Raw genomic sequence first — 13,580 nt, 5'->3', positions numbered from 1 at the left:
TCCTGAAGAACAATCATTGAATAAAATTCTGCCATTGGAATTACTTTGAGAATTATTCCATGAACGATGTTTAGCGTTAAAATCGCCGATTATGAAAAATTTCGAACGATTTCTGGTGAGTTTTTGTAAATCACCTTTAAAATAATTTTTGAGCTCGCGTGTGCATTCAAATGGTAAATATGCTGCGGCAATAAATAAAATCCCAAGTTCAGTTTGAACTTCAATTCCCAAAGTTTCAATGACTTTCGTCTCAAGATGGGGAAGAGCACGATGTTTGATTCGGCGATGAATAACAATTGCAACTCCACCGCCAGAACCCTGAATCCTATCATATCTATGAACCACGTAATTGGGATCATATTTTAATTTTATGTTAGGTTTCAAAAATGTTTCAGTAATAATTGCAATATGCACCTTATTTACTGTTAAAAAATTAAAAAGCTCATTCTCATTGGCCTTCAATGAGCGAGCATTCCAATTTAATATTTTAATTGTTTTATTTAAAATCATTGCTAAATTTTAAATTAGAAACAATTTTAATAGTAAAATTTGTGCCTATTTGAATGGCTTCAAACATTGATTTTGCCTGCAACATGGCGTTCATAAGATCGAACATTGCCTGTTGCAAAAAAGAAAGTTTACCTGCCGTAATAGGCCCCAGGCAGTTGACATTAGAAAAAATATTTTCGGTAGCAATATTAGCTGGAGTGATAGGTGTACAATTATTTTCTAGCGTGTTTTGCTTACCCATATTAACGGTCATTTTCGAACTACCAACACTAGGCGGTATAATGTTCGAACTACCTGTAACCTGTGCATAAGTTAAACGGGTATGCAAAGGAGTAGGTAAACTATGCGTCACTGGTACGCTTGGAGAATTTTGTTTTGAAGTTGGTTTTAATTGAGAAATTGAATTTTGTTTACCTTGCCTTGCCTTAACAATTGCTAAACGGACTGGGCATTGATAAAAATTTGACATATGGTTGCCGTTACAATTCGCACAGCGAAAATTTTTACTCTCATGTCATGTGTCCTTTTTGTGAGAAGAGTCTCCACAATTAAGACATTTTTGGTCCATGTTACAGAATTTGGAACCATGGCCATAACGTTGGCAAGTACGGCATTGGGTGATATGCTTTTCACCTCCGCCATACTTCCTATAAATTTCCCACTTTACACGCACATTATACAAAGCATGTGCTTTTTCAAAAAATTTTAAGTTGTTAACCTCATTGCGGTTAAAATGAATTAAATAATTAACAAGGGAAATTCCAGTTCTCTGACTGTTTTCGCCTCGTGATTTTTGTTTCATTAGAATTACTTGGGTAGGGGCTATGCCAAGTAATTCTGTTAAAGTAGGTTTGATCTCATCAACGGTTTGATCGTTGGTGAGACCTTTCAAGACAACCTTGAACGGCTTGGCGTTCTTGGTGTCATATGTAAAAAATTTGTACATCTTGTCAGTTAAATACTGAACAAGACGATTACGACCCTTTGCTGAGTCGGCTAATAAGCGGCATTCACCTCTACGGCCAATTTGATAGGTAACTTTAACGTCAGAAACAAACGTTGAAAGTTCCTTTTTGAATATATTAAATTCAGAAGAAATAGTTACCACAATAGGTGGAACTTTCTCCTTTTTTAAAGATTTTATATTTTGTATAGTTTCATTATTAATAACTTCCATTTCACCAGCTTCTTGCTCAGGCAAAATATCAAAAGGATTGTCACTACACACACTCGAAGTGTCAGAAAGAGATGCCTCTCTTTTCCTCCCCGCAGCGATGCGAGGTTTCTTTTTCCGTCCAGCCATTTCAGGTGATACGAAAAAAGTTAAAACAAATGTTAAATTCAAAAGTAGGTAGTCTTGAGAAAGACTGATGGGAAATAACTTTCAGGTAATCTTTAAAAGACACACTGACAAAACACAAACTTTGAGGCTATAGGCAGTCAAAGACCAGTCCACAAGCAACCGAAAAAACGTCTGATCTGTAGGACAGTTCAAGACGCACTGCCTGAATACCGTTACTCTTCGTACTTCGTTAGCGTACGCTCCAACGTTACAAATCGTTGTAATGCTATGTTTCAGAAACATTTATTTTATTTTTCTAAATTTCGCGAAATTTAGAGCCCAATTTCGTTTCGTATCGAGAACTCGAAATCCACCTTGATTTCGTTTCGACTAATTTGGCGAAACCGAAATTAAGGGTTAATTTCTTTTCGTTTCGTTTCGACACCAGAAAAGCCAGTTTCGCACACCCCTACTGTTCATTGCGGCTAAGAATCCTAATGACGTTGTGGCACTTTTAAATCAAGATTTACATTGTCTGGCGAATTGGTTGAAATTTAAACAGCTTGAATTAAATATAAGCAAAACAAAGTACTCAATCATTTCTTCTGCCAACTCCAGACCAGACGTAAATATTGCAATTGATGGTGAGACGATTGATCGCGTAAACGCAATAAAGTATCTTGGAGTGATTATTGAAGACAAATTAACTTTTAAGTCTCACATTGACAATGTCATCAAGAAAATGGCAAAAAAATACGGTATTCTGTGCCGTTTGAAAAATGAATTGACTGTTAGTAGTAAAATTAGTCTTTATAAGTCAATCATTTCACCACATATAGATTTTTGCCCATCCATATTATTTCTTGCAAACAATACACAAATATTGAGACTGCAGCGCTTACAAAATAAAGTTATGCGATTAATATTAAGATGTAAAAGATACACTTCCTCGAGTTTTATGCTGGACGCATTGCAATGGCTTTCTGTGAAGCAAAGAGTATATTTTCTGACAATGGTGTTTCTATATAAAATTTTTAATAATATGCTGCCTCGATGTTTGTGTAATCGAATTGATAGGGGAAGTGATTTTCATAGGTACAACACTAGAAACGCGGATGATGCTAGAACACCAAAATTTCTTTTTGGAAGATCACAGAACTCTCTGTTGTACAAAGGAATAAATTTTTTCAATTCGATGCCAAGACAGGTAAAACGTGCAGCAACAATGGCGGAGTTTAAAAGGCTTTGTATTTCACACATAAAGTCTGTTTTGTAGTCAGATTATATAGAATTTTTTGTAAATTAATGACGAAGATTGTAAAATTTATGTATTTTTTTTTAATTTCTTGGGTAAACTGAGCTATTATGTTCACTGATGATGATGGATTTTTGTTTGAATTAGTTGTATAATATTTAATAGTAGAGTTTAAAAAAGAGTCGACTACACATGTTTGAGCCACGCGCGCGTAGACTGACATAGACAATCTGGATATTGAGTACATCAGGATTAAACCCCTGAAATTGAAACAAAAAGCCTATCGGGTTGGAAAGTTGCTTTTTGGTATGAAATAGCATATATGCTGTTATTCTGATTTTTGATATTTATCTGTTTTCACGATTTTGAACTAGGGTTGGGAGAAAAAACTGAAAAGGCTTGGGTTCGCCTGTGGACTGTAAAGCTCGTTATCGAGAACTATAGTATCACAGGATCTCTCTCGTAGTTTTGGATCGTTATCCAGAATCAATTCTGATTAGTTAACACTCCTAAATGTTAGGTTCAATTCCTAACCAAGTCCAGATAATTTTCGGGTTGGAAACGTTCTGGATGAGCCTTGGATCCATGATGGTATTGGAAAATCGTTTTTTTATACTCATTGTTAAATTATTGGTATTCTTTTGAAGGGTACTATGTCTGTATTAATAACCAGTCCGTTATTTGTTTGCCAACTGGTTACATTGTATGACTCTATATAATATCTCACTTAGATAAATCGACCAGCTCAAACCGATGTAGGGGTATGAGGTGGGACCATCATCATCAATTTATAAATTTATCAATTTATTTTGAATGAAGAATAAAAAACTGCTCGAAATGCCCTAAATTTCAAGCAATTTTTTATTTTTCGTCTACAAATCGAAGGAAACGATAAACTTTTCTGAAAATCAAGGTTTGCTCAGAAAATGCGGCTTTCTTTAAATGATATTTAAGAACTGGAATAGCTTTAGGTGTCTTTTGAATGATTCGACATAAAAAACATAAAATTTTTCTCAACTACCAGCTGCAAGACGCCTTCTTCCATGCCCAGATTCAAGGAATGCCCCGGGCCCCCCGATTGCTATACCCCACTTCATGATCCAAATCTTCCTCTCCAGCAGTGAAGGTTGGTGGAACTCCTTTTGATTGAGATTCGTAGCCATATGTTACGGCTCTTTTATCGTAGTCACTAGAACGCCGGAACCTCTCGAAGCTTCCCGGTACGACTTTCCCTCGCGCACTTCTGTCACAGCTCTTTCGGGATTGTTTGCCGTATATTTATGCTTGTTTTCTTCCATAAAATGCTGAAAACAAGGATGAAAGTTCAACAAAATATGCATGATACACACGCTGTACGGATTTAGATTCAAGCGATTAACAAGGATCAAAATCCGTACGGCACAGTTTTTGATGAATAAATACAATTTGCACTATTTACCAGACAATACACAGCTCGAAAATGACAAAGACTTACCTTTTCAATCGATTTCAAAAAGATTCACAGAGTAAAACACTTATATCCCACTTGAAAAACGTTTTTATCTGAAGAACGTTTCCTTAGTGAAATCTCTAACGATGCGATGAAATGACAACTAAAACCGATACACGATTGATTTTTTATTTTTGATATTTTTATTTCATGGCCTACTGGCGCATAGTTCAATTTAACAGAAAGCCAATAGTTCAACGGACATGTACATGTAACTTTTATATGAGTTTTCATTTTTGTAATGCTTAAAACTGAAGAAAAACATCAAGGTGTACGGATTTCGATACTGCACGGGTTTCGATCCAGCACGGTACGTTTGGAAATACACAAAGGTTGCTGTTTACGCGTCTTTGTCATGCGGTTTTTTAAATTGAAGCGGTTTTTAGACACAATTTTATCAGAGTTATAATTTTTTCCTGATTTTTTCTACTGAGTATTTCAATAAAAGCTTGATTTAATTTACTTAATCAACGAAAACAAGAAACGTACTCAAATTACTGATTTTTTAAAAATTGTTCTGATACTGAAGAATGGTGTCTTCATGATTGACTTTGTCACTTAAATACCGCATTCTCGCAAACTTTTATTCCCAAACTTCAGACCGGACTGCGGACGGACTCCCGATCAGACCTTGGATTGGATCGGAACCCGGACACAACTACATGTTCTGATGTCAGAAAAGTATATCCAGCGTAAAAAAGGAGAGCCAATCTAAATTAAATTGGTACTCTATCACTGCAGTCCAGTATTCCGATTCTCTTGTGCAAAATTATGCTCGAAGAGTTATTCAAACTAAGTTAGGTGGAATGTGTGAATTTACACAATATTCTTCTATTCAATTAATCTAGATGATTATATTGCATTGGAATATGTGAACAAGAAAGGTTTTCAGTAGATATATTCAATGTTTACCACCCGTAATGATGATTTGTTGAGCTCTTTCACTATCACCACCAGTTCCAGCATCTACCGATATAAACTATCTTCCACTGGTAATTTCTAGTGTGAGGGGTACGATTCGATAAGCCGCCCTCGTATCGTGTATCCGTAATATGTTAGCATTTCATGATTGCATGACAGTTGGTAGGTATGAACTTTCACACGCAATATACGCATCGAGGAAAGTTCATTCATTCCGTATGGGGGACAAGTGTAATACAATACATTAGTTCGTTTTCAATTACGATATGCATGCTGGTATGAAACTTTAATATTGCACGGATGAGTGACTATAAAACTCATTTATTCGATGCGGAAAGCGAAGTTCCACAATTTTGTGGATTGTTGGTTAGTCTTAGGACGATAATAGTCAATATATTATTCGTAAGCCAGAGAACATACCATCTATCTTACAAGATGGTGATAAAGATACATGTGAGTTAGTAACTCTCGTAGTCTTTTCTCTTTTGGCTAACCCACGCGAAGCACGCAACACAGAGTCTACTCGGGCCATTTTTAGGTACAAACTAATAAACATCAGAGAAAATATTGCCTCTTGTCTTGTTGTAAATATCCTTCTACCTGTTTTAGCTTTGAATTTTTTTGGTTAATTGTTACTGCACAGTTCAATCACAAAAAGTATTTATTTAATTTTTCTAGAGCACACGAGCAATCGATCGGAATACGTTCCGTTCCTCGAGCCCCTCAGAATCGTTTGATCACACCACCAACGATGGTGTGTCAATAATTCAACGATTCCTCCAACTCACTCATCAAATCAATTTCTTTCAAGTCGTCACAAATGTTTCTCCGCCGTCTGTCAGTCTGTTGCCGACAGTACAAAAAACGCCGCCGCTGCCGGGCTCCATCTCGACCTTCCGGCGCATTTTTTTTGGTTCCCTTTTGCATCCCAAGGGATCAATCAGTGGAAAATCACTAACCTCCAATCTTTGATATTTCCGCCAAAATTAAATTATGCTCCGTTCGAAATAATCCCCCGTTGGCCGGTTCGCACCAATGTAAAACACACGCTTCTGCACCGTCTCCACTCAGTCCCTACCGGACGTATTCCGAAATAAAAAGTCAGATAACTTTCACACCTCAGCTCCGCTTTTCCAATTCTTTTAAATCAGTGTCTTGAAAAGCTGAAAAGGCAAAACAAGAACCCGCAACATTCAACACACCGACTTCGATCTACAAACTGCCAGGACACGTTATTTTCCGAAACCAACGGAACGAACCACTTGTTGAAGCGCGTTTGAGCGAATTTTTCCGCCAGCAGCACGCTTTTATAAAAGCAGTGGCGGGCATTCATCGTGCCACACCAGTAGTCTAGGTCGGGCGAAATTCATCCTCCTCCCGAGAACCCGAGCAGGTTTCGGGCGAACCGAACACGAACACGACCTCGGCTTGCAGTTTTACTACTTTCATTCATAAATTTTACTGCACCTGTGCTGTGTCGTACTCGCTCGAACAATCGGAAGGGGGCGCGGGTGCACAAAAGACGGTAGCGAACTCGACCATGTGGTTGATCGTTTACCAGCGCAAGTGGGTGGTGGGATTTTCCTTTATCAGTGGGGGTTGCGTTGTGTTCATTTCTTATTGCTTCCTGTTTGCAGTGGAATATGGACGCTTCAACCATGAGTTCTTGGAAGTTGAACTAATTTTTTTTTTGTTCAAAGGGAGACTTTGTGTTGTGGAAGTAATTATTAGGAACTCCGCGGATGTAGGAAGCTATGTGTGTTCTAGCTGGTGTTACCGTTGTTCAACTCTAGCGGTAAGCTGCCAGGGATTATCGTGTTGAATTCACACGAAACACTTTCAAATTTAAATTTTCATTATCTTTGTTATTCTGTTTATCAATATGGAATTCTAGTGAAGCTAGGTTTGCCAACAAGTATTCAACAGGAGATCAGAGAAGCTACACGATGTCCGTTGGCAAAGTAATAATCTATTCAAAAAGTAAAAAAAAGGAAAACCTGTCACATGAAAAATTAATATTGAGATTCTAAATATAAAATTAGAAAAGTATTTCAATAGTCAAAAGTCAGTTGCTGTCTTCAAATTCGATGGTAGGAAAAATCACTGAAATGTAAAATAGGCATATACAAAGGAAAATTGTTTGTCGTGTTGCACTATTTTGACGCGTAAAATTTATCAACATGGGCTTTAAAAGTTTTGTGTTTAAAAGTATTCCACAATTATTGGTCAGGCACATTTATGGGTCACTTTTACGAAAATACGAATTTGAACAATTCTCATTAGCTCTGTGATATTTTTTTGACTCAATTGTATTCTCTTTTTTCAATTGAAATTGTTTTTAGAAGGAAAAATTCATTGAAGAAAAACTATGTGAACAAAATCATAATGCAAATCACAAAACGTTACCTTTCACAATCATTATAAGCTCTGATCGCTCTGATCACCTTATCAGTAAAATTTGACTAATGTTAATAATTTTATTTGAGAATGGCTAGACTTGCAAGACAGACTGTGCATCAATTCTATTTGAAAATATAAAATTTGCCAGTTTCAAATATTCAGGAATCAGAACCTATGCTAGGTCGACGTTCTACGGTGTTCAGGAAACCTGCTGAAATTACAAATTTTGTTACTGTTGCTTGTCACGGGAGTCACTTCACGGTGAAATATATTTCATTCTCACGCTCACTTCACTTTTTTAGACCTATTCCCGATTCCACCTCAAGTGAGGTGACAAAAATCACCTCCGTGGAGTGAGATTGACAGTGAAGTGAAATTGAGAATAGGACAAGTGAAATGAGATTGTTTCCCAGCTCAAAAATGTCTAAGTCCCAGAAAGTCGTTTTTTTCCGTTTTTTAGATAACACCAGATCTTGACGTGTTCTGCATTTCTAAGACATTCGGCATCGCAAAAAATGTTTTTTTCGGTATCGAAAACTTCCTGAACTAGTTTGCATTTTTTTCATCGGGCAAAAAAATGAAAATTTGACCGCACGGATCAAATTCTGATTCGTTTCGTTACTGAAGAATAAATCCAAAATTTACCATTAGATCACAAATTAATCAACTTTAAGATATATGGCATCTTCGTGAAATCATTTCACCGTTCAAAATGGTCGTGAAATAATTCCACGCGAAACGTCGCTTTTTCCGTTCTCACTCCACTGATATGACACTCATAATTACTCAGATTCCGCGGCAGATGTCACTTTGCGACGTTTTTCTCACTTACGTGAGTCCCGTAATAGGATTTGGTTCACTTCACTCTGATTTCACCGTGAAGTGACTCCCGTAATAAGCACCACTAAACTTCTTCCTAAAAATTTTAAGCCGATTCAACTAGGTAGTTTTTCTGTACTTCTTCTTTTTATTGACTGAGTTTTTAAGCTTATGACATTAACGACCGAATTTGTAATGCTTTTTTTTTCAAACAGACTTAATAATTTAAACTACTTCCACTCAAATTTACTTTTCACGAAAATCGTTATTTATGTACTATTAGAATCTTTGGGTACATGTTAAATTATATTAAATGAGGTTTTCTACATTAAGTGATTATTTGTCAGTATCAATATACGCTAAAATTTATGTTCTTATTTTTTAATGAATCCATACATTAATTTGTAAATACATTTTGTAACTGAAAAGTCATTGGCATTATAACTCTTATTAAATAAGTTAAAAAGTACTAAATATTCACAGGGTGTGGAACGTGTGGAATTGACAAGAAGTCAAAATGGAGCTTTGAACTCGTTAAATTCACATGGTAAAATTATTGAATAGCTATGAAATAGTGATTTTTATGTGTTTTATTAGGTATCTCCGAAGAGTAGACGACAACCCCGTTAACCTACAGGTTTTCGTCACTTCCATGACGTATTCACAATACAAAAAAATACCCTCTTTTACCGAGTGAAGAAAATGCAAACAATACAATCGAATCCAATACACAACTTTCTACTGTTAAACAAACACAGATAAGCCAAGGAAAATGGGGATTTCACGAGAAACTGCAGAAGTGGCGTGTGGTACGCATACCCAGAGATAGGCAGAACTTGAGAATCCCACTCTTAAGTAAAAGAACTAAGAAAATTTTTCGTACTAAACATACTGGTTATCTTGTCAACATTTCTGCTTACTATTGATTATTTAGGGAGTGTCCATAAATTACGTTACACTCAGCGGAAGTTTGAAAAAACGTACAAAAATTTAATTTTGCCGAGAAAACATGATATAGTGTGGATGGGAACGGGGGAGCTGATAAAAAAAATTAACTTAAAGTTTAACCCCTGAACAATCCGTGTGAAATTTAAAATGCAATGCTCGAAAAAATGTTTAAAACCCAGTTTTTCTTTCATAAACCGCACTTGAACACTCTCTCAGCTGAAACAAGTTTTGATTTAAAAAACGCATTTTTATCATAAACGTCATAGAACCTAGGAAAAGGTTGAAAACATGCTTAAAGTATGTTCGGCAGAATAATGTATTTCTCAAATATGAAAAAATGTATAGGATATAGTAATATGAAAAAATGTCTAGGATATAGTAGGCCTCTTAAATCACACCCCAAAAAGTTTATTTGTATTTGTTTTTTTTCAAACATTTTGAGAATGTGCGTTTATGAAACTACCTGTGTGGTCTATTTTCATGAGATAGAACCAAAGTGTCTTCAGCAAAGTTTTTCTACATAAAATTACCTACAATGAAATGTAATGAAATAAATAAAATTATCATCTCACTTTTAGACAGATTAATCAAGAATCTATTTGCATCAAAAGTTTCTCCTTAAGGTATAAACAAAATTTGTCAAATACACTATAGCATTTAAGTGGCATTTTTACACTCAAAAGGTTGACGATCACGTTTTCACGTTTTGAACCACTATGCAATGTGCATTTCTGGGCCACGTTTATGTGTAATGAAAAGTTAGTTCAAACGGTCATATTAAAATTCAACAAGGTAAATGCAAGTTTCGAAATCCTAAGAAACAGAGAAATAATTGAAAAAGATCTCAATCCGTGAGCAGATATTCATGGTTCTTATTCATTGAATCAAAAATTAAAAAACAACAAGAAGAAAAAAAGAAGTATTTTCGATACAAAAATGTGTATGTTTGTAAATAAATGGTAAATAAAAACTAGTAATAATAACATAACGGCTTGAATTTTTTTCAATTTTTAATGCTCTAGACTACCTGTTTTTTGGACGCAGCTGAAAGTTTCCAAAAAAGCAAAAAAACATATATGAGATTTGAATTGAACTTAAAACAAGTCGGTTCACACTTATATTTGATTCTATTTCCAAATAAACTATACGTAGACAAAAGGCAACAAAATAAAGTGTTTGAAGCCCTATTGTTGAAAATGTTTCATGATTCGATATAAGGTACAATTCGATATAAAGTACAAATCAAAATTCGAAATGTACCTTATATCGGAGTTTGCCTGTAATGGATTTACAAGCAATATATTAAAAAGAAAGTAGAGTATGATCCCCACACGAGCACACACTGTTTCCAAAGCTGCAAAAACGTGATCGAAATTATTTTGACCCAAAAAACTTGATTTTAGAGCCACAGTGCCTTCAGTAAAGTTGTTCCATTAACTCCATGTTATAGAAGTTATAGTTTCGTGATTAATCCCCTTAACAATGAAAAGCGAATGTTGGCGCTTACCCTACGTTGTGTTCATTTTTTAATTTGCGGTTGGCCCGCGCATTTACGCGTCACCATCAGGGCAACTACGGCCCAAAATCACGATCTGTCGACTGCTGCTAGCGTACAAGTGGAACGGGGAGGAATTTCGTGCGATGTAACTCAAAACACGCGCACTAACAATATATTTAAATTACAATTATAGTTTGCACGGACACGACCGCTACCGGCAGCGAGCCGGCTAGCGTCATGGCCTAAAGCCGACTGGCACAGCGGCCAGCTTACGACTTACGATTAAACTGAACTGTAACTAACAACTAACTATTACTGGCGCTGCTGTGAAGAGCGTTTTTATAGGCTGCCGGGCAGTGGGCAGCATTGTCGAGCGGCAAACAAAGTCGCAAAATAAGCGCGAGCAAATCGGCGTCGCTTGTGCCTCAGCTGGTCACTCACGGACCACAGCCATTCCCAGCTAAGCCGGAATTTTTGGCGCGAACATTGAATATGACTTTTTTCATTTTTGTATATAAAAATTCATCGTCTTCGGCAAAGTTGTAGCACATTTTATAAGAAACAACTTTGTCGAAGACACCAAATTTCTATCTACCGATTTAAATTGACTAATGTGGAGTTTTCTACAGGTTACCACTAAAAATCAGTTTTTGCAATATAGTAGTGATTTTCTATAATTTTTCAATGTTCTACAATGTTGTTTGCTAAAACACAACAAAAAGTGTCTGCGAAGAAAGTTTATTTTTATCTTACTTATTTCTCCGGCTATTGACGATTTTTATCAAAAAAATGCATTAATTTACCAACAGATATCTTCGAAATATGCAATTATCTACAGACTAAACCATTTCTATATTAAAGTATAACTAGAACATCATTTAATCCAGATATAAGCAATTGTCTCTCGCTGTTTCCTGTGTTTATATTTGTAAGTAAATTGGTGCACTATTTTAACAGAAATCTTCAATAACTAAATAATCATTAGAGATAAAAATAAGCTTCCTTCGGTGAACTCATGTGTTTTATTATACTTAAAAAACATTTTAGAACATTGAAAAAAATTATAAAATCACTATAAAAAGTTATATAAAAATGATTTGGAGAGGCATTCTAAAGAAAACTTCACAATAGTTTATTTAAATTGGCAGATAGAAATATGGTGTATACGACAAAGTTGTTTCTCATAAAATGTGTTAAAACTTCACTCGGCAAAGTGGATTTTTATATGGAAAAATAAAAAAAAATCGTTTCTCTCTTTTGGGTTGATTATTCACAAAATTCTATCTTTCATGGAATGCAAAATAATCATCATAACAACTTTGTTGAAGACACTATGGCTCCCAAATCGATTTTTTTTTGAGTAAAGAGTAATTAGTGTGAATAAGTGCATTATTTAAGTAGAAACCGTCAATAACTAAAAAATATGTGAGATAAAAATACACTATCTTCGAAAAATTTATTTATTTCATTATAGCAAACAATGTTATATAGCATTGAAAAATTGTAGAAAATCACTACTAAAAGTTGTTTGAAAAAAAAAACTGATTTTTAGTGGCACCCTGTAGAAAACTCCACATAAGTCAATTTAAATAGACAGATAGAAGTATGGTGTCTTCGACAAAGTTGTTTTTTTATAAATTCTGCTACAACTTTGACGAACACAATAAATTTTTATATGTAAAACTGAAAAAAGTAAAATTCGCTTTTCACTGTTAATCACGAAACTGTAACTTCTATAACATGGAGAATAATTAATGAAACAACTATACTGAAGACACTGTGGCTCTAAAATCAAGTTTTTTTGGGTCAAAATAATTTCGATCACGTTTTTATCGCTTTGGAAACAGTGTGGAGCGTTAGGAACAAAAAAGGCAAAATGTTGCAAATCGGATAAAACTGAATTGTTAGTAATTCCGATAATAGTTTGGTAATAATTGCGATTGATTTTAATTTTTTTGCTTGTAAATCAGATGACAACACTGCCGTTGACCGCTATTTGTGTATTATGTGCTCGGTTTTTATTTTTTCGAAGTCTCTGTGCTTTTTAAATTTATTCACTGTTCAATCCCAACGAAAAGTTCTACAAAACATTCGTGTGCTACGTGAATGTCAAGTTTGCTTTGGAAATACTACCACTACTGCTGATTAATTGGCTTCGAGGTAACGAATGGAGTTTGTCTGTGTAAAGTGCGCCAAACTAACTAAGGAGGCTGAGTTTATCAAATGTCAGGGCTTTTGTGAAACGGTGGCTCACTTCAAATGTACTGGTCTGAACAATCAGTATTTCACAAAGCTGAAGGCCTCGTACTGATAATAATCTGTGGCTTTGTAACGAATGTTTAGAATTGATGGCACTTTCCGCCCTACGGCTGCACTTGGCAATAGTATCGCTCAGTTGATCGAACAACGAACAGCTGCTTGCAGTGAAGACTAAAGGCCCAAATACACACACGGCGTA

At 35.5% G+C, this 13,580-nt stretch overlaps 1 protein-coding gene across 3 annotated transcripts in view; it reads right to left on the bottom strand.

Moving 5' to 3' along the window:
- Positions 1 to 6,726, bottom strand: part of LOC129731180 (uncharacterized) — a 61,428-nt gene extending 54,702 nt beyond the window's left edge. For all 3 annotated transcript variants that reach the window (XM_055690987.1, XM_055690988.1, XM_055690989.1), the window contains exon 1: positions 6,417 to 6,726. The gene's annotated coding sequence lies outside the window, so the exon portion shown is untranslated. The remainder of the gene's footprint in view (positions 1 to 6,416) is intronic.
- Between the last annotated feature and the right edge of the window lie 6,854 nt (positions 6,727 to 13,580).

The sequence above is a fragment of the Wyeomyia smithii genome, chromosome 3 (genome assembly GCF_029784165.1).
Source record: "Wyeomyia smithii strain HCP4-BCI-WySm-NY-G18 chromosome 3, ASM2978416v1, whole genome shotgun sequence".
Classification (NCBI taxonomy): domain Eukaryota; kingdom Metazoa; phylum Arthropoda; class Insecta; order Diptera; family Culicidae; genus Wyeomyia; species Wyeomyia smithii.
The sequence above is the reverse complement of the archived record's forward strand: the minus strand, read 5'-3'. Positions and strand labels throughout refer to the sequence as shown.